This window comes from Mytilus galloprovincialis, chromosome 3 (genome assembly GCF_965363235.1).
Source record: "Mytilus galloprovincialis chromosome 3, xbMytGall1.hap1.1, whole genome shotgun sequence".
Classification (NCBI taxonomy): Eukaryota; Metazoa; Mollusca; class Bivalvia; order Mytilida; family Mytilidae; genus Mytilus; species Mytilus galloprovincialis.
In genome coordinates, this window is record NC_134840.1 from 49,031,980 (window position 1) to 49,054,486 (window position 22,507).

The 22,507-nt window shown below is 32.4% G+C and overlaps 1 long non-coding RNA gene across 2 annotated transcripts; it reads left to right on the forward strand.

The window, feature by feature from the left end:
* Positions 1–5,731: 5,731 nt before the first annotated feature.
* Positions 5,732–8,247, forward strand: LOC143066458 (uncharacterized). Of its 2 annotated transcripts, none has more exons than XR_012975626.1 (3): positions 5,732–5,898; positions 6,487–7,430; positions 8,102–8,247. It is a non-coding gene; the product is annotated as an uncharacterized LOC143066458 (long non-coding RNA). The 2 variants fall into 2 exon arrangements; XR_012975625.1 differs by lacking the exon at positions 5,732–5,898 and adding an exon at positions 5,930–6,036.
* The last annotated feature ends 14,260 nt before the right edge of the window (positions 8,248–22,507 follow it).

Here is a 22,507-nt window from a genome sequence, read left to right on the forward strand (position 1 = left end):
CTTGGGATATATATTGCTGATACGTATTTAAACATCCATTACTTTCAAATGTTTGAATTTCAGCGTTCGTGAAGAAAATAAATCAAGAAAAGCGCTTCAGACGCACGTTATTTATGATGTGTTGTTTTCATTGTAAGGTCTTTTTATAGCTGTCTATGCGGTACGTGTTTTGCTCATAGTCAAAGGCCAAATGGTTAGCTTTAGTTAATTTGATCTACGTCATGTGGAATGGGGTGAATATTCTCCTTATTTGCAATCATACAACATCTTCTTTTTTCGAATGACCAAATAGAACATTTTTTAACATACATACATACATGTATGTCACAGTATTTGGCCTTATTTTTTGATGGACTTTTTTTTTTGTAAGTTCTAAATCTGTGTAATGATGTTGCATTCATGGTTAGTTTTAAGTGTAATAGGATAAATTTACTTATCATTCTATTTCTTATTCATAGATTAAGAATATATTATGAACAGTTCATTCAACCTATAAAAAAATACTGTCCCGCCTCAATTGATAAATGCTATGTCAAAAACTTGCCAATAAACTATTTGTTGTAAACAAGTTATTTGGAATATGACAGAAATTAGTAGATAGTTGGACGTTTGACGTCCATAATACTTATTTACACAAATAAAAAAAAAACGTGAAACAAACAAATATATATTGATATTTTTTTGTGTGTGAAGTAGAACAAATAATTATGCACATTTGTGTCATTTTTTTGTGACTTTTTTACATTTAGATAATTTCTATATATGTATGCAAATAAATAATATGTCTGTTACAGTTGTAAAAATCTGAAATTTTCAGATGAATCGGACAACCGGTTGTTGGGTTGCTTTCCCTGAATTGGTAATTTTAAGGAAATTTTGCTGTTTTTGGTTATTATCTTGAATATTATTACACATAGAGATAAACTGTAAACCGCAATAATGTTCAGCAAAGTAAGATTTACAAACAAGTCAACATGACCGAAATGGTCAGTTGACCCCTTTAGGAGTTATTGCCCTTTATAGTCAATTTTTAACCATTTTTCGTAAATCTTAGTACTCTTTTACAAAAATCTTCTCCTCTGAAACTACTGGGCCAAATTAATCCAAACTTGACCACACTCATCTTTGGGGTATCTAGTTTAAAAAAAGTGTCCGGTGACCCGGCCAACCAACTAAGATGGCCGCCATGACTAAAAATAGAACATAGGAGTAAAATGCAGTTTTTGGCTTATAACTCAAAAACCAAAGCATTTAGAGCAAATCTGACAGAAGTAAAATTGTTAATCAGGTCAAGATCTATCTGCCCTGAAATTTTCAGATGAATCGGACAACCCGTTGTCGGATTGCTGCCCCTGGATTGGTAATTTCAAGGAAATTTTGCTGTTTTTGTTATTATGTTGAACATTTTTATAGATAGAGATAAACTGTAAACAGCAATATGTACAGCAAACTAAGACCTAAAATTAAGTCAACATGACCAAAATGGTCAATTGACCCCCTAAGGAGTTATTGTCCTTTATAGTAAATTTTTAACAATTTTCATAAAATTTGTATATTTTCACTAACATTTTCCACTGAAAATACTGAGCCAAGTTCATTACAGAAAGAGATAATTGTAATCAGCAAGAATGTTCAGTAAAGTAAGATGTACAAACACATCACCATCACCAAAACACAATTTTGTCATGAATCAATCTGCTTCCTTTGTTTAATATTCACATAGACCAAGGTGAGCGACACAGGCTCTCTAGAGCCTCTAGTTCATTTTAAGTTCAGAAATAACCATCTTTGACTTTTGCTTACCATATCAATCATTTCTTAAAAAATACTGTCGAGCGCAAACTGAATTATATGACTAAGCTACTTAATGAACACGGATCTTTTAATCGCATATCTTTTGGGGATGCTCTCTGGAACTCGGTCATCCGTCCTTCTCTAGCACACGGGTGTGCCGTATGGCTACCGTCATCCGCTTCTAGTCAACATATACTTGAAACATGGCAATATAAAACCGCAAAACTGATTTTTAATACTAAGATGAATATTCCTAAAGCTGCTTTATTCCTAGATTTGGGATGGGAGCCAATAAACGATTTTCTTGATAGACAAAGGGTGTCTTATTTTGCTAGGATTCAAGGCCTTGACTCAAGTAAATTATGCCGAATTGTATTTGAAGAGCTCAAGTCCTTAAAGCTTCAAAGGGGATGAGACTATCCACAATATATGATCAATTTATTCAATATGGTTGGTCTGGATCACTTTTATAACTCGAATGTCAACTCTAATATATTTAAACAGTTTCTTGGAAGGTTTGTCCGGAGAGGGCAATATCAAGAAATAAATTATAAAAACAGTCTAGTTATTTTCTCAAAATTTAACTTTGCACAAGGAAGGCAACCATATCTGACGAACTTGCTGGACTTCAAGTCTGCAAGACTCAAAATGTTATTTAATACGAACAAATTGTTTACCTGTAAACAAAGTCTTGTATAGGATGAATCTTAGCGAGAGTCCCACTTGCCAAATGTGTTTATTTAATTCTGAAGAGTCCATTGAACATTTCCTATTGGAGTGTTCTGGCGTCTCCTCAATCCGTAATAAATACATATCTGATATAACTGAATATCTAAGTTTTACTTTCCCGGGCCTCTGCTTCGGCCTTCGATAAAATACAAATACTGGTTGGTGATTGCTTTTATCAGGTTGATCACTAGTAGTAAAACATTGGACAGTTTAAGTAAAAAGATGTTCAGTGAAATGTACTCTATGAGACAATTGGTTTTGGAACCTAAACTTTAAATGTTATTTTTTTACGTTACTTTTAGTTCAGTTCATATTTTTATGCTTTACATAATGTTTATTTTTCTTATGTAAAGATGATGTCTACGGAAGCGTATTAGCCACACATTTTTTTTTTAATTTTTCTTCTTATGTTTGCGTCACGTGTCCGTTATACACCCGTGTGAGGTCTGGAAGATAAATTCACCAACGGACTTCTACCGGACGTTTAACGGATAAAACGGATGTTGAACGGATGAGAAACGGACTTCTACCGGACGTATAACGGATAAAATGGACGATGAACGGATCTGAAATGGATAAATGCCAATTGAAAATTTCGCGTCAGAAATGCCAATTATTGGTATGTCAGATTTCTTAAGGTTCATGAATTCTTATCATTCATAATCGATCTTAGAGTATAGGCACTTCTTCACAATCAAGCAGTTCTTATTCAGGCCAGACACTGCCCTTTGGCGGAATTTTGAAGAACAAAGCAAAACCAGTTACACAGAAACATTTTGAATATTTATGCGATTTACATGTATTATTATTGTCGCCTTTGATTATTCCGTAAATTTTGTTCATTCGTTTTATTCGGTAAGCTTCCGTTAGGTGTCCGTTTTATGCGGTATTCGTCCGTTGGATGTACGTTCGACATCCGTTCTGTCCGGTACGTGTCCGTTTCTCGTACGTTGCGTATCCGGTGTGCGTCCGTTATGCATCCGTTACACGTCCGTTTTATTCGGTCAGTACATCAACGGACTCCAAACGGATAACAATTTTGTCTACGGACAACTTTTATTGTCATCCGTTAGGCGTCCGTTCGTGCTATCCGGTAAGGTGTGACCGAGGCTTAAAGTTTACATAATCATAACATTAATGCCTCTCGAATAAAAAATTACGAGAGCAGTAGTCAAGAGAGCAAGCAGCTTCATACATATAAAAATATGAAATTGTGGTATGATTGCGAATGAGATAAAACCCAACAAGAGACTAAATGACATGAAAAAAAACTACAGGTCACCGTACTGCTCTCAACAATGAGTAAAACCCACACCGCATAGTCAGCTTTAATAGGCCCCGCATTGACAAATGTTCAACAATTCAAAGGAGAAAACGTAAAGCCTGATTTATGTATAAAACAATAAACGAAACACAAATATGATATGCAGCAACAAATGAATTATAGGCTCCTGGCTTGAAACAGCATATACAGAATGTTTGTGTTCCCCTAACCATCCCCTGACCCAGGACAGTGGTGTAATAGCAAAACATTATCACACAATATAGAAATCTGTCGAAGAAAGACTTGGTCACTTTTGGAAAGTTGTCTCATCGGCAATCATTCCACACTTCTTATTTTAAAATTTCACATCAGATAAAAACAAGACACACAACATGAGAGGAATTTAGTTAGAAAGTACAAACCTGAGAGTACTCTCAGTTAATGAAAGCTAATTCAAAGCCAATAAAAAACTAATAAAACAGGTATCTAGGACTAAAATATCAGTCGGTATTCATCCATCGTATTTAGTGTTAAAACGTAATATAAACTCTCAGAGAACAGCATGATCTTGTACAAGCCAAAATAAGAGTATCGACAGAAAGCTGTCATAGAACTCGGACAGGTCTAAGTGTGGTCTTAGTCTTTAAAAGTAAGAATAAACGAGGACTCATAAGATTATCATCTGACATAATAAAATGATGGAATGATTGATTGGCGTTAAACGCCACTTTCTTCACTATTGGCTATTTCGTGGCAGACAGTTCTTTGTTGTTTGATCGGAATACCCGCAAAGAATCGCCGACCCCTACTGCATGTACAGGAAAAGGGAGGATAGATGTTTAATAAATGTTCTCTTAGATGAATGTATTCTAACAAATTTGCAATTTTGAAATGATAGTATTAAAGATAGATATTTTACTATCGGGCTTATAAAAATTTGAAATAATAAACGGACATGCTTTTTAAAGTCTTGATATAAATCAAACCATATAAAAAGGGTTCATTCTACACAACATAAGTGGCAGCACAAATCAAGAGTCTCACGAAGAAGCGTCATGTAGGATTGAAACTTTATTAGAAGGTATATATATATTTAAAGTATGTTCTATGAAGAAAAAACTCATCAAAGGTACTACTATAGGCTCATAATTATGTACGCAAATTATGATTGATTGGTTTTTTGAAAACGACCACTGTCAATTGTAAATCTACTTTGCAAAACGAGAACACATTGACAGGAAAACAGGCATTGTAGTACAACCAGAATGAATGGCTAACAAGGGAGCTATGTTTGATAAGAACACAATTTCTGTCTTGACCTATAGAACCACCAAAAGTAGTTTGTTTCGATTGTAATTTTACGGGCAGTTTGGATGATAGAGGTTCATGTAATGCCACATTTCTATTTGGGCGGGGTTACTTATTATTCATCCTACACAGCCAAACGAAACCCCTCATTGGGCATTGTTTTGCCGATAGGTTGATTGATTGTTGGTTGCTTAAACGTTCCGTGGCAAATATTTCATGTATGTTCAGGACGAGAACAAATTAACCATAAATACAATAGGTAGATCCTGTAAGAGCCCGTCCGGAATGACATCGGTGAAATTTTGACTGCCACGGGAAAATGATGGTATATTGAATTGGAACAGAAACTTAGCCTTGAAACAGGCCACCTACGGACTCCTCAAAGAGTGGTTACAAGGATTTTAGACGTGCAAAGAGCGGCATTAATTTTGGACAAGATAAGTCTAAATGACCATAATCCTTCTTTACCACAGTGAGTCGATTCTGCAACTATGCCTTTTGGCCTTTTCCGTTTATTGATATCTTTTAGCGCGTGTACTAAGAAAAGACACAAGGCTATTTTTTTTTTTTTTTTATATTCGGACAACCTTGTTAAGAAAGATAACAATTCGCGCGGGCATCTAAATGAGGAAGTTATAGTGACATTTTTACAATTTAATGTGAATATTCTATCATGATTTTCTATAAAAACATATAAATAATAGTTTCTTTGTTTTTAATCGTAAAGGGATGTCGAATAAATTAAGTCGTGTGTACTGGCTAGTATTCCTCATGCCGTCACAGCCAGAAATCAACGGTAAAAGGTAAATGACATTTAATGAGAATTTGATCTTTTTGGAAAACAACAAATTCTTCCTATTTAGTCATCTTTTCTGATCTATGTATAAATATACTCTTCATAGTTTGTAGAATTAGAGTAAACAAAACCATCAAACATAAAGGTATGTGAAAAACATTTATATTTCCTATATTGGTTTAACAATAAAAACATTAAATAAATAGTTATAATGTTTTGTTTTATCAAAAATGAAAAAAATATATGAATTTATCTGATGAAGGTTTTATTCAAAACATACTCTTCTATCAATATGGTAAATACATTTTTATGGAATTAATTAAATAAACGTTTTAATTTATGTGAACAAATAAAGACATGAACTTTTGAAAAGAACATGGCATATCAAACTTTAGAATATATTCTAAACAAACTCAATGTACATGTATACATGTTAGTTTTGTGAAATCTTGAATCGACCCCCATGGGAACCATTTGTGGTCAGCCAACTTAGTCTTGACTTTGTAAAATACTTTCGAATAAAACATAAATAGTAACTAAATAAACATTTATGAAGTAATTTACATATAAATATAGTTGTTAAATTTCATTTCAGATAAATCATGATCCTTCTTATTTGTGCCTTTATTTTTGTTTCTGAAATATCCTGCTTACATATTCTACCCTGTGAACCTGGTGATCCGGGTCCTTTAGGATGTGATCAGTTTGTGAGGAACGGTGGGCAACTCGGTGTCGGACAAGCAAGTAATCTAGGAAATGAAGGATCATTTGGAATAGGAAGCGGAAATTCTATTGGGTCATTAGCTAACGATGTATCTTTCTTGAACAGCCAAAATATAGCAGGAATGCAGTTTATTGATCCAACGCAGATTGCAAATCCTTCTCAGTTTGTTGATCCTACATCACAATTTCTGGACCCTACAGCACAACTACTAGACCCTACTACACAATTTTTGGACCCTACCACACAATTTTTAGATCCTACATCACAGTTCATCGACCCTACATTTAGAGACCAATCGTTTGCTGTGCCTGTAGGTCAAACTGACCCTTCACTCCAATTTATTGACCCGACACAAATTGTAGATCCGTCGTTTAACGCAGCAGTTGGTGTAGGACAAATTGGACAGTCAATTGGGCCTCTCACAACTGGTTTAGAATTCGTTGGTGGTAAATCTAAAATCCCAAGGGTCTATCCAAAGGGGAAATTTATGACAAAGGGTAAAGTTATTACAAAAGGATATCCAAAAAGAATGATAAAAAAGAAATCCATGGGAGGATATCCAAAAAGATTGATAGTCAGGTATCCGAAAAAATATGTTAAAAATATTCATGGATATCCAAAAGGAAAAATTCCAACGTATAGTAAATATCCAAATGTATACCAAAAAGCCTATAGAAATCCAAAGAACTATAAAGTAGTAAGATATTTGAAGAAAAAATACATGATTGGAGGATATCCGAAATTTGGTCTGGGGATGAAAACTGGATATAAAAAGGGCAGAGCGTACTCAAAAGGATATCCAAAATTCAGCATCAGTAAGTAATCCATTTGATGTCTGATAATCTGCATGTAGTATTGTTTAAAAGGAACTAAAGCTAATATTATTTTTTTTCAAGTTGTGAAACATTGATACCTGGTGCTTTTTTATAGCATTTAAATGCATTTTTCTCAAAAAGACTAAATTTTGTATGAAAGGAGGTACTCTCAATATTAACATTTTGGAAGCATAATATAATTATAGATAAACCCGTAAATGACAATAACTATATAGCTAAAAAAACAGTTCAATACTGCTTAATCAAAACATAATCATATCAACTCCGATAATATCAACATAAAATCTCTATCAATGTCATACAAAACGAATTAAGAATGATTTATTTATATTTCTGGATAAAATTAACATATAACGCCTTAAAAAGAGGTATGAATTCCCATGTATATGTTTCCCTCATGCCATGATAATCGGAAAGTCAATAAGACCTAGTTAATTTTGAATAATAAAGATTTTAGATAAAATGATAAAAGGATATTTCTGCAATTTTTACATTCATGTTAAACATTGCAAAAGAGCACAGAATTAATGTTTAATATTCAATGCATATTGGTGTGATATTTTTAATTAGGTTTTTTTTTCATTTCTTACAATGTAAACTCAGCTGTAAATTAATGAATACCTGTATTTTATTTCCGTTTTCTTTTATAGGATCAAAGAAATCATTTGGTGGATATTAAACCTTTGGGTAATTGGACCATCTTAAGAAGACGGAGCCTAAAGTTTTATTTAGGTCTATTTGTGTATTATTTATAATATATTGTTATTTATTTTTCAATACAATAGTATTTATTTTAGTTATGTTAAATTTTTGGTAACGCACTATAATGTAATTGACAAGTTCTTAGATAGCCCCTCAATGACATATGAGTTGAACATACAGAACAAAAGGATACTTGAGTAAAATGATTTTGTGGAAGTGTCCACACATATCTATTGTCTGTGATGATCAGATTATGTACATTATAAGAAATCTTTATCACAGATTCATGTGTACTATTGAATTATTCATTTCAAGTTTGTTATCCTTCAATCTGGTAACCTTTGTACACATACAAAGTACATAAAGGTTCACTTTAGGCCAAATCTGACCTTCAAAGTTAACTTAATAATAAAATATTATCAAATTGGCCATAACTTGGTTCTTCTTAAATGGATCTATTTCAAAAGCCTTAGTTACTACAATGTTAAACAAATCTCTTCATTAGAGTACACTCTAGTCTTCAAAGTCAGCAAAAACGATGATTTTGTGCATTTATCTTACATAACAGCTTGAATAAAATTTTGGCCGCAACCTAGGATCCAAAATGTTCTGTAGCTAAAAGTTGCCAATGATAAAGTTGAATCCGTAGACACAAAAACTTTCTGGATCAACAGGGAAGGATTAAATTAGATTCAGGATTTAGTTTGTACTAAGGAACACGACAGGTGTCACATGTGGAGCAGAATCAGCTTTCTCTCCCGGGGCACCTGATATCATACCAAGTTTTTAGTGGGGTTCATGTTGCTCAGTCTTCAGATTTGCGAACTGTTAATATGTTTGTTATTTTTTTATAACCACGGTGTTGTTTGTTTATTTGCACCTTAAGAGTTTAAATGTAACTTTTTTTCTTGTTGACTGTTTCCGAAACTCTGTATTTTTATGTGAGAAACATTCAATATTAGGTAAAGTCATTTTCATAACAACGTGGACAAGATCATTTTAAAGCGAAGATCATTTTAAAGCGTGCTCAGGTTATCAATTAACTATGGGGTCGCCAAAGGTTCTAAACGACTAAATTAGATAATATGAATAACTAGTCGAGGACTTAACCTTGTGTGTTTATTCAAATCTTGATACTGCATAGTACCAGTAAGTTATAAAAGGCCCGTAAAAAATGTAAAACAATGCAAATGAAAAAAAAAAAAACAAACGGCCTGATTAATGTACAAAAATATAAACGAAAAGAAAATGTGATACACAGCAACAGACGACAAATACTTGTGTATTAGAAAGCTCCTGACTTAAACGTATCAACTCGATAAAAATCTCATAAACCAAAGATACAAAATACACAACCTTCTAATAGAGTACTCACATTACTGATTGCTAGTCACAGTATAAGTCAATAACATCTTGTTAAAAAAATCACGTACATTTGTACATATATCTGAGACTGGTATATTATGAATAGTTGGACGAGATTTGAAGATCGGTAAACTGCATACTGATGTTATTGTCCCTTAATTATCCGTTTTGTGTTGTATTGACTTAAAAGAAAAACCATAGATTAAAGAAAGAAATGTTTAAGCATTCAAAAATAAGCAAAGAACTGAATTTTCTCAAAATCCATGGTGTTTAATAAAACATTAAGAAGCCATGTTGAAACGATAAGGGATTTTCGATTATCAGTTGTTATGTAAAACATAATTTCTAAATCAAAGGTCATGTTTAAAATGTCATCTTCTGTTGCACGATAAATATTGGTATGAAGTTTAAATTTTCAATCTTCCCCCATGAAATATAAATATAGCAATTTCCTGAACAGAACAACTGGAATTTACTTAAAATTAATTAAAATGCATCAATATATATTTTATGTGATGGCGGATGACGATACTACTTTAACTGTCATATTATTCGACGTGAACTAGGAATGATAAAAACAAACCTAATTTATTCAGGACATTACTATTTACAGGTATTATTAAACTGTTAAAGGCCGTCTTTTTGTTGTTGTATTTAACTGTAGAAAGAAAAACAAACCTTTAAATAACACGACAGTAGTGCTGTCGGCTTTCAATTTGTATTTTTTCGATTTCTATCATCTATGATGGTTAATGAGCTTTTCAATAAAATTGATGCCGGAAAGCATGCTCATGCAGTATGATGGTTAGTAAAGCAACACATAGACTTAGGGACATGGTGGTAAACATTAAGTCTATCGGAGTAATTTGGCACCTGTTCTATTGGTTGTCTAAAACTTTTTTTTTTAACTTTAATATCAAGAACAGCAAAACAAGCGCGGTTTCTCTGCTTTAAGTGTATGTTTTAGTGTGTATGAACTTATTTTGTATCATCGATGGATATCCCATGGCATATCCTTTGTTTTTCTACTATAACTATAAGACTTTTTAGTCAACGAACGGTCTTCAACAAAATGTATCAATTCTAGTTAGCTACATGTATAAAGGTCCCCGGAGGAATACTATTTAAATAAAAATCTATAACCAGATTCATATACATAATGTAATAAACGAAAAATAATAATGGTAGGCAGCGATCAACGACAACTCGTTGATGATTGCAGATTCATGGCTTAAGACAGGCACAAATTAAAAATGTTACTATAAGTTAAATAAGTTTGTGAGCGCTCAATCGCTGATTGCAGATTCATGGCTTAAGACAGGCACATATCAAACATGTTACTAGGTTAAATAAGTTTGTGAGCGCTCAATCGTTGATTGCAAAATCATGGCTTAAGACAGGCACATATAAAAAATGTTATTAGGTTAAATAAGTTTGCCTACCCTGAACAAGGGACAGTTGTGTTACAGCACATCATAAGAATATATAAATATAACTTATTATACTGGTACAAAGGACAAAACAACTTACTAAAAGAGAAAAGACCAAAAAAAACTAACTATGAGAACACTGACTAGAAATATTTACAAATAAAATTCAGAACAGGCAAGGTAAACGAGTTTATGCTTTCTATAATCATGTTATATCAATTTGTTGACTTTTCAAAGCGTGTACATAATTTAGGCAAACCTTTTAAACCAATTCATTGAAAAATAAAGTTTTCAATTATTTAAGATCTATATGTGTATTCTTTCTATAAAATTGTACATCTTTTATATAAGTTGGTAGCAGGTTCTGATTCGGGAATCTTTTTCTGAAAGAAAATTTGTGATGATTTTTTCACTGTTCCTATTGATGATTCTTGTTTTTCTGACTCCTTGATATAATACGAATAATATTTGTCATCATTGGAAATCTGGACATGCTTTTTATCACCCTTTTGTCCTAAGTTAAATTTTGGTATACTTGAAATCCACTTTGCTATTCGTCCAGCTCCATGACTCTTTGAAGTTGTCGGGAAATCTATCATGTTTGACTCTCCAATACCACTTGTTGTCGGGAAACCCATCATGTTTGACTGTCCAATACCACTTGTTGTCGGGAAATCCATCATATTTGACACTCCAATACCATTTGTTGTTGGAAAATCTTTCATGTTTGCTAAATGTGACATTTCAAGATTACATTTTGTCGGGAAATCTATCATTTTTGGCACCCCAAAATTACTGTCATCCGATATGCTTACTTGTTTTTGATTTCTTTTGCTTTTATTTTTTCTGGGTTTTCTACTTTTCCCTTTGCTTCCAATGTTTTTGGCAATGTTTTCGTATTCTTTGAGTCTGGATTGCTTAGTGCTATTTATGCAGCTTTTTTTACTAATTGGTTGATCTTGGTTGTTCCTATCGGTGGATAAGTTCCTTTTCTTACCAGCGAAACTCTTTTTCTTTATTTTCGGCTTCCTTTTCTTAGAACGTGATCTTTTATTATCTGATTTTGGTGCTACCGTCAAGGTTGACATTGTATTTATATATGGAAGCTGTTCGCCAATTTTGGGGACCATTTGATTTGGTACGTAAAACATTTTCACGAGATTTGCGAAATACTTGCGCGACATTCCTCGAATCCTCCATAATTCATCAATGTGACGAATACGCTTCCGTTTCTTTCTATACTTTACTATCTTCTTTGCTAACTCCTTATGAATATCTGCTAGCTCCTGCAGATGTCTTGCCGTTGCACAGTTGATATTAAACATTTTCACAATTGTATATGGACCACTTCCATTCTCTAATTACGGTCACGGCTTACACTAACGTCATTGACGTTACCTTAGGAGATCGGGGTACCATGACAATACTGTGACGTTATTTGACTTCTATTGTGTAGACAGATGGACACAAAATATGGATGAACTAACGTGCGCATACACTTGTACAAATAATTTTGTTTTTTTTTCGTAACTAAGACGAAATTTGTAATATAGAAATCTGAAATTTTCCGTTTCCCGATAAAAAATTTAAAAAAAACCCTATAGGTTAGGTATAGGAATATGTTATTCTATTAAGTCAAATCGCGTGGAATCTTTTATCCTTTCAAATATTTCATTGACAACATGAAGTCGACGAACGTAAGAGTTGAAATAAAATTTACATAAATTATAAAATAATCCTTCGTACCTTGTTTTAAGAAATTTATTTGACAGAAATTTGGTGTATCAAAAACGTATTTAGAAAGCAAAACTTGGAACAACAACGAACAAAGAACAACACATTTAACACCACCTCACGCTTGTATTAAAAATAAATATAAATAACAACAGTTTAGTATTTTCTAGGCCAATCCTATCTAAAATTACGAATTTCCCCTCCAAACATCCTAAAAACTGGAACTTTGTATCTCAAAGTTCTAATTTATAAAACTAGATTGATTTATCTTATACTTCCATGGTCAACGTCAAAAACACATTTATATTGAGATCGGTCATGTAAATTCGATGTACCCAACTAAACCGATAAGCTGAGGTAGCAATACACAGTTAGAATTTTTTTTTTAAATATGAAAGTGTTTGTACAATAAAATTGATTTTTAGATAATTGAAAAATAATATAGCCGTCTTAGAGGGTTTATATGAACTTTTAGATTGTTTTATGCATGTTTTATAGGCCATTTATTATCTGTACCGCCCATAGGTCAATAAATTATTGTAGTGTTTATCAACAAAGATTTTCAATTCTATTTTAATGGAAAAACGAGCAGAAATGCATATAATTTTTTTTGGACCTCTTGATAGATATAAACCTATGGTTTCAGGAAAGGTATCACTGTAATTGATTGTAATGTTCCTTTGGACCAATTTTTGGAGACCTTTGTGACATGTTCAACCCCCTTTTTTGCAATATTTTGTATCAAAGAAATACAGATTGTTGCCATGGTTGTTGCCTTGGATCCGCCAATGATATATACATGCATATACATGCATAACACAAATATTAAGCCTTATTTGTTAGAAAGGAAGGGAAAGAGGGTGTTTAAAAATTTTGAGTGTCAATTTTAAGTTTTTTTCCTAACTGTGTATTGCTACCTGAGTCAGATCTTAAAGTGGCATCGACAAGGTTATAGTCCGCATAAAACATATAAACCTATTAAGTAATTTTTTTCTGGAATCCTGTCATGGCGTACTAGTTTTCAATACATATATAAATGATGGGAGAGTGAGAGAGCATTTAAAAAAATGTACACTGAACTGCAGTAAATCTTTAGTTTGGAGCATGGCGTGCACACTACTTTTTGCTTTTTGAGAACACAAAGGAATTTATGTCACAACATCTGGACCTAATCCTTCATAAAAATAAAATATCAAAAATATCAAATATTACGACATTTCAACAAGTCTAGTATATGAGTCTGTGTGAATTTTCCTTATAATTCTATTCAAATATTTGCAGAATGATAATGATAATAAACGTGTAACACTAAATAGAAACGCACTTAATAGAAAAATTCCTGGTCGTTTAACAAATCTGCTATGTTTTCAAAACATTCTAAAATTGAGCATTGCGTTATTTAAATCCTTCAGCATTTGTACATTGTATAGAACATATACCCTGAAGTTTGAAACCAATCACAAAACTATTACTGTAATAGATAAATATTTGCGGAGAAAAAAGGGACCAACGAGTCGAATCGACTGTTATAACAAACAAATCTTGTAACTAAGCGATTTTCTAATTCAGAAAAAATAATATCAAACAAAGAGATTTCCATCCTCGTTAGGATTTGCAATGTCAGTGTAATGTGCCGGAAACAATACTGATTAAACTGTTTTCGTGACCGATAGTAGGAGGACATGATTGAAAGCAGATAAATATATTTGTTGACTTTCCTATTGCGGTGTAATTTTCAAAATCCCATGTTACAAATCAAAATTAAATCCATGTCATTAAGAATTGTGCATAACTAGTATTTATCAGAAGTTCTAATAAATGAATACATGCCTGTTACATTATTTGGCTTCTGTGACAATACAATGGCTATAAAGTCAACCACTGGAACCTGATTTCAGATTAAAATGTTAGGTGACACACGTTAACTTGTTTTCTTAAGTCCATCCTTGAACTGTTAAAAGCAATCGTTAATTGATCGATTATAATAATCATCACGATTCTACTAATGCTACTACAGAAATGATGCTTTAAATTTCCAAGCTTTTAAATATTCAGAAACCGTAAACTCGATAGGCAATTGGTTTTTGCCGATCTCTCAGTATTGGATTTAAAAGTGGAGTCATCTAAAACATGTTTTCCAGTAGAGCAGGAAAAAAGCTTACCCACCCGAAGCACCTATCATCACTCGTTTTTTAGTGGAGTTAGCATTGCTTATAGTGTTTTAAATTAGTTAACTAATAATTCTTTGTTGATGGAAGTTTGTCTTTGTCTTTGTTTCCTTCTGTATCTAATGGTGCATGTTCTTTGGCATGATTTTATGGCCCTTAAACAAGTACCTTCCCATTGTTTTTTTTTTTTTTTTTTTTTGGGGGGGGGGGGGGGTTAGTGATTGCAACTCACTCCAATATGATTTAACGGAAAACATCATGTGTGACAGATAGTACATTTATAAACTTTTGTTAAATTTTCCCTAATATACCAATATCATGTGATTAGAGGAAGAATAAGTACTGGTATATTCATATTTTCGGTATTTAATTTAGATTGTTTCAAGAATTTTTCTATGTATTCTATGACATGATTTCTTGTATTATGAATACGTGTGGCTTAAAACATATGAAGTTTACTTAATACATAAATTATCTACAGGATCATGTTAATTTGGTCAGATCTGTCCGTTCTTTTCTTATCTGCATGGTTATTTTTTTTCATCTAATTATTTGTTAAATGCATACATCGAATCGAGAGAGAAAAATTCGGTCGTATATGTCAGTTTCCTTCTTTTTTTGACATTTATTTGAAAGAATATGTGCGTCTTTGATTTGTATTAAATATTTGCCACTGCATTTAATGCAAAATATTTTAATCAATGAAAACTTTTGTCATTTTATGTCTTCTTTGAAAAGACATAAGATATAGAAAAGATGTGGTATGAGTGCCAATGAGACAACTCTCCACCCAAGTCACAATTTGAAAAAGAAAAACCATTATTATACTATTAGGTCAAAGTACGGTATTGTATGTTTCATTTTTTAATGATTTTTGTATTACTGTATTTTATTTCTGTAACATGATGACTACACGAATAGAATGCTAAAATCGGTAATACAAAAAATTAGATTTTCATGAAATACGATTTCAATAATAAATTCTAGTGAGATGTGTTGAAAAAAAAAAACGTTTTCGTAATAAAATTGTCTATACTAGTTTATGTTCTGCTAGACATGATAATTGTCGATATTTTTTTTAATTTTTAAAATTGCCTGTTTGATGACCTCAATAATATCAAAAATCGTGAGTGATGGTAATTTATTTGATTGGAACAAACCAATAACCTCCGTTTTCGTCATCTTGATTCAATTTGAAATTTGATTATGACGGGTATGGAATTTAAGGACGTGCATGGGAAAATATTTTGTTCATCCTGCTAGTAACAGTTTTTGCTTGATTCCAAAGCCCGTCATCATTTTGGTAACATGCACTTGGCTTTGTGTCACTACAACATGCAATGTCGCAATTATGCAGAAAACACACATCTAGGTGACACAAGTAAAATGTCATTATCTCTATTGAAACATATACACCGTATTTACAGTTGTCCATACATAGCTATAAGAAGTTGTGGTATGAGTGTCAATGAGACAACTCTTCATCCAATTCACAATTTGTAAAAGTAAACCATTATATTAGGTCAAAGTACGGTCTTCGACACGGAGCATTGGCTCACACCGCACATCGAGCTATAAAGGGCAAAACAAATGACTAGTATACATTTGTATATTGGTTTTAGAGGTTCAAATCAGAAATAAATCCATTTTGGACCTTGCTACCTATATATGTTGACTTTTTGTGTCCTCCAAAACTGTTGCAGTATTCAGATACGACTAAGCTTGCACAGAAGGGCCTTAAGTTGGTTCAATGGTTGAAACGAAGAAACATGATAAAATGGGGTCAATATAAATAACGTTGTAAAGGACCCAAATCTCTCCGTTTAAAACAAATTTAACCGTTCAATACCACTGATCTCTCATTAAAATAGATTGAGTTAAAATACAGGATTTTTTTCAATATGTGAAATCGTCAACAATTGAAATCGATAAACAGTCAGAAAAGCGAAACGCCATCATATAACAAAACAGAGAATACGTTTTATTTAATTAATACAGCTTTATTTAAGAAATTTCTTTGTCATATTTGATCTTTATTATATAATATCTGACGATTTTCATCCAAGTATTTTAATCTTACTGCAAGAAACATTCCTCTTAGAACACCATTCAAGACATTCAAGTACGCAATTGTTGAAGAGTTATTATAGATGAAATAGATGTTCCGTCTTACTGTGTTGAAGACCCATTATTGTTCGTGGGCTGTTTTCTGCTCCTTGGTCGCGGGTTGTTGTCTGTTAGACAAATTCCCCGTTTCCTTTTCCAATTTTATCCATTAGGTATTTTACATTTGTTTGTTGACTTGTTGGATCCTTCTTCAAATATCCCCTCCAATAATTATCCATCAACCGTTTTACGTTGGCTCAGCTTGACCTCTTGGGCGATTTAAAGCTGTACCATTCAATGATATACTATCCAGGGTGCAGCATTTCGTCCGTAACAAGGTCAATAGTGTTTCCGATGTAATATCCTTGGTGAAGTGAAACAATGATTGAAACTAAATGCTTCTATCGATAATCATCTATTATAGCGAAACACTTAATTGTGCATATTTTCCCAACCATTTCTGCGAATTATTGGTTCATTAATAGGAATTAATAGCGTCAGGAAAATGACCTATTAATACTAAATTTTTGTTTTATCTACGATAAAAAGTAGTAGGAGTTTATCGCGTGTATATATTCAAACGTATGAATAAATTATCAATAAGCACTTAATGCAGCATAGAGGAGAAGTTTGGAAACAATAGCCTATATACAATAGCAAGTCTGCTCACTATTGCTGGATTCGATTTAACTACACTGAAATTGTTTTCTCACATGTTTCAAGTAAAACGCAGCTTTGACGAATTTTCCATTTCTTATCAGTATCAATAATGTATCTTCTAATAATATGAGATCTTGTTCACATTTCCTGTCTTTAAATTCGATTTCCTATCTCTTTGCTTTTAGCTGCTTAAAATGTATTTATTGTTATTTCTCTAAAAAGAATTTGCATTTGGTGGGTGTGAAAACATTAACAAAATTAATTCACTCACACGCAAATTTGAGAATAAGGAAATGAGATAGTATACTTACGAAAAACAGAGAGGTTCAGAGCAACACTGTAACATCAAGACTTCTGTAGCTCTTAATTTCATATCTTACTAGGTTTTGAATTAAGCCGTATTCGATGTATATGTATATAGTTTTACCTTTTGATGTTTAAAATACAATGTAAAACTAGAAGGATTTTATTCAAATTTGATCGTACGTTTATTAAATATTAGAATTTTAATAAGAAACATAACTCTTTTAGCACAATCAAACAGTACTTCAGATGTCAAATTCAACTGACAAAATCCCCAAGTCTTCTTGCACAAAAACTGCAAATGTCTCTTTTTTCAAAAGTGCAGTGACATATACTTGTTGTTCTTATTATCTTAGAGATTAAAACACCTATTATGTATTATTCTAAAGAGCAGATAGTCAAATTCAATAGACATGTATATGCAAAACTTAAAAAACAATGAAAATCAAAATGTTAGCTTTAAAACTCAACAGTTTTAAAACTCAACGGTTTGCGATATCTTGCAAAGGTTTGCGTTATATAAAACCCAACATAGAAAGAAATATAATGAAATGAAATATTTATTTAGGACTACTGATACGGTTCCTTATGTTTTTAAGAAATAATTAAAATCAATGGCTGTTAGAAGATATAGTGTGGAACATAGTAACAGTGATATAAAACAGTTTGCATGTTTCATATCAGTATTTAAAAAGAATCTTCGATGATAGTTAGTAACCAGTTATATGCCTTGAGTTATATTTCTTTGCTCAGTCTGATTAATATGCTATTTTTTTCTGTGCATGCACTGATTCTGTGACTTGGATGGATACTCCATATTCTGTTTTTCGTTTTTGCTATTAAATTTCAACTTTGAAACTTGTGTCTCGAAGATGATGTAAGCTGTCTTTTTAAAGCTTTAGTTGAAAAGGCGTATATAAAGAAACTGCAATTTATTCACATTTATACTTGATATCTTAGAATAAATTTTCACGAATTACTTTTGAAAATTATCACTTGTAGTAGAGACAATTTCATGTATACCTAAAACCTCAAATCCCAAGTATAGTAACTGTTATCGTTCATTGAAGAAATCAACCGTACAAAATTCGGAATGATTTGAGCATCTTTAAAATAATACTGATATTACAAGTATGTTTGTCCGAGCCCGTTACTGTTCTAAAACATGGATGCACTACACATTTTTACAGTTAAAACTTATTAATGATAAGTTAAACTGAGGATGAATAGTTCAGCATTATAAAACCTAGCATACACTCTTCCCAAATTGTGACTTTTCTTTACATTGTTTCTAGTGCAGGTTGTGATAGTAGATCTAGACAAAATCTTAAACTCATGTTTACCTGACTTCAGAACAAGTTCTTTATTGCTGAAGAAAAGTTTGCGTAAAAAGGACGATTGTTGATTATAGTTTGCTCAAACGTCCAGTGGCAAATATGCCATGCATATTTAGGGGAAAATAAATTTTCAATAATACCACATAGTGTTGATCGACTAGGTTGGAGCGACAATTTAAGATGGCCGCTGGAAATAAGAATTATCTATGTTATATAGAAACAGAAACTTTGCCTTAACATATGCAGAACCCTTAGCATGTATGCAGTTTTTGTGCTATGTTCTGTTTTCCCCAATATTTATAATTATTGATATAACATTTTTTGGGTAATTATATATATATGTTCCATGTTTAGGTCGTAACTACAAAAATCCTACAGACAACAACAAAAGAAGCAATAGTTTTTGTCTTTAATTTTAGTTGGAATGTGTATCTGCAATTGTTAGTAAAAAACAACATTTTGATGTCTGTCTTTTAATAATTTTGTTAATTCGAAATCCAGCAACTATATGAAGTCTAGAATATTGTCCACCAAATTCTGAAAATACCTTAAAAATAAATAAAATCCATAAAGCAAGTGTTTCGTTGCAAATCTATCGTTTTCCTATACTTTGAAAAAAATACCATAGCCGTATTTGTCAAACTCTTCGCTTTTTTTCCCCATGCTCTTCAACTTTGTACATTATTTGGCATTTAACATTTGTGTATTCCAGCGTCACTGATGAGTCTTTGGTAGACGAAATGCGCGATGACGTATACTATTATTAGCTTTCATCTTTGACGAGTTTTATTTTATTTGTTTTGAAGGTGTGGTAAATAAGTAATATATAAATGTGTATCCTGAAATGGTAATTCACAGTTTCAGCTGCTGATTCTGTCCTACTTCAGTTGATGTCCAGATGTTAGCAGTTTATTGGTAATTATTTCATTATAATTAGCGATATGACTTACCCTAGTAAAACAAACCACCCAAAGCACCTGTCTTCTATTGATATTGGACATGATTTTCTACAAATCCACGTGTTATCTATAATACTAAAATAACGAGGACCAATTTGTCAGCCGTCATGGAGTAAAAACGACAAATCAAAGAATTCAACTTTATATACAGCTTATATAGGACAATGGTGGAGATTAAAAACTACACCACTCCAGACCCTTTTGTTTTCCACATAATTAATATTGCCAATATAACAAGTTCCGGGTCGAATCCGATACCAATACCAATAGCATATTCACCTGTTACCTATTACCTTATCTGTACGTTCCGCATCTGACAGGCGCACCACCAAACGGGTTATTTAGGATTTTGCTATATACACGGGTCATAATCACAGGGTTGACACTACTAAATTCAATCATATTGTCAAATTGTTCCCTATTGTAGTATTTTAATCAGTAAGACTTTCTAAAATAACAATACGCATACTAAAAATCTGGACTTAACTACTTTCGTGTAGGTGCAGTTTTGAATTTATTAGCGGGCATGACGTAAAACAGCGAATCAAAGAATTCAAAATTATTTATAACTAATAAAGGACAACGCTGTTGATTAAAAATTACTCCATTCCATGACCTATAATATTACCAATAATTGATAAGTTCCAGGTCGACGGGATCAAACAGAAAGATTTTGAAAGTAGTGAAAATGTGTATCTTATAATCGGCATGACTTTATCAGATGACAATACCATTGGCAATACTAAAATAAGGCTTACGCATAGTTACATATACTTTAATTCAGTCACGGACCCTCGATATCACGGGTGTGTTCTAGTATTAATTTTATTTTTTATATTTGACCCTTTTCTTATTACATGCATTTTCATAATTTATTTGTTTGCTCTTTTTAAAAGCAGTTCCGAATCTCAATAACTTTATGAATTACTAAGAATTTGTCAGTTTCATAGAAAAAGGACAGATATGGCGTATCCATTTATGACACAAAATCAGTACATAAAAAAACACAGTGAAAGAAAATTCGTAGAATAAAAATACGTTTTTCATAGTTACATGTATAACATAAATCACTAGGCTACACCTTTGCACGTTACAATTTCATTATGCCACGATTTTTCTGATTGTTGAAATATCATCAAAATAATTTCAAAATTGTTACGAGTCGTTTAAAATATTTATGAATAACGAAATGTTATCAGTTGTGGACATCAAAATTATTACTCTATCATGTTTATGTTCATTAACGATGCGAACATAATCCATTTTTTAAAGGTTAAAATCTCCATGAAACGGAAACTCCTACACGAGATGCGATCCGGTTTAGATTCTCTTTTTAAGTACTTATATACCATTAGGATAATAAAAACAAAAAAAAAACATTCCTGAGATAGAATTATCTTTTTTTGAAGGGTACCGGTAAATTATGGTAGAGGAAATGGGCTCTTTCGCTAATTTTGATCAATTTTTGCACACAAATTTGGTTTGATGAACTGTTATATTTTTATTATTTTTTTTTCTGAAATATTTCTGAAGGAATTATTGTTTTAAAATATGCAAACATTTATGTTGAAAGCAAACAAAATCGGAAAAATATGTTCTTAAATTTGTCTTAGAATCATGAAATCTCCAATTATCAAGGATATACTTTACTTAAAAAAATTATTTGCTGTTGATACACATATTTCTGTTTGATTAATATACTATAATCATAAGGTCATTAACTTCATGATTATTAAAAAGAAATAAGAAAAAATGTATTTCTACATTGGCTAGAGGTATAGGGGGAGGGTTGAGATCTCATAAACATGTTTAACCCCGCCGCAATTTTGCGCCTGTCCCAAGTCAGGAGCCTCTGGCCTTTGTTAGTCTTGTATGATTTTAAATTTTAGTTTCTTGTGTATAATTCGGAGTTTAGTATGACGTCCATTATCACTGTACTATTATGCATATTTTAGGGGCCAGCTGAAGGACACCTACGGGTGCGGGAATCCTCGCTACATTGAAGACCCATTGGTTGCCTTCGGCTGTTGTTTGCTCTATGGTCGGGTGGTTGTCGCTTTGACATATTCACCATTTCCTTTCTCAATTTTATTATTTTTCCATTTTCAATCCATTTCTTACATAATGCAGATGTATTCGATAAAAAAAATTGTGACATGACCCATTTACTGTACCGTGACCTTGCAGAGAGCGTGTGACTTTCTCTTCACCATACATTGGATTTAACGGCTGTACATTAAACCTCCTGCAACTGACGCAAGGGGTTTATTCTGGACTTCGGACGGGAAAAAC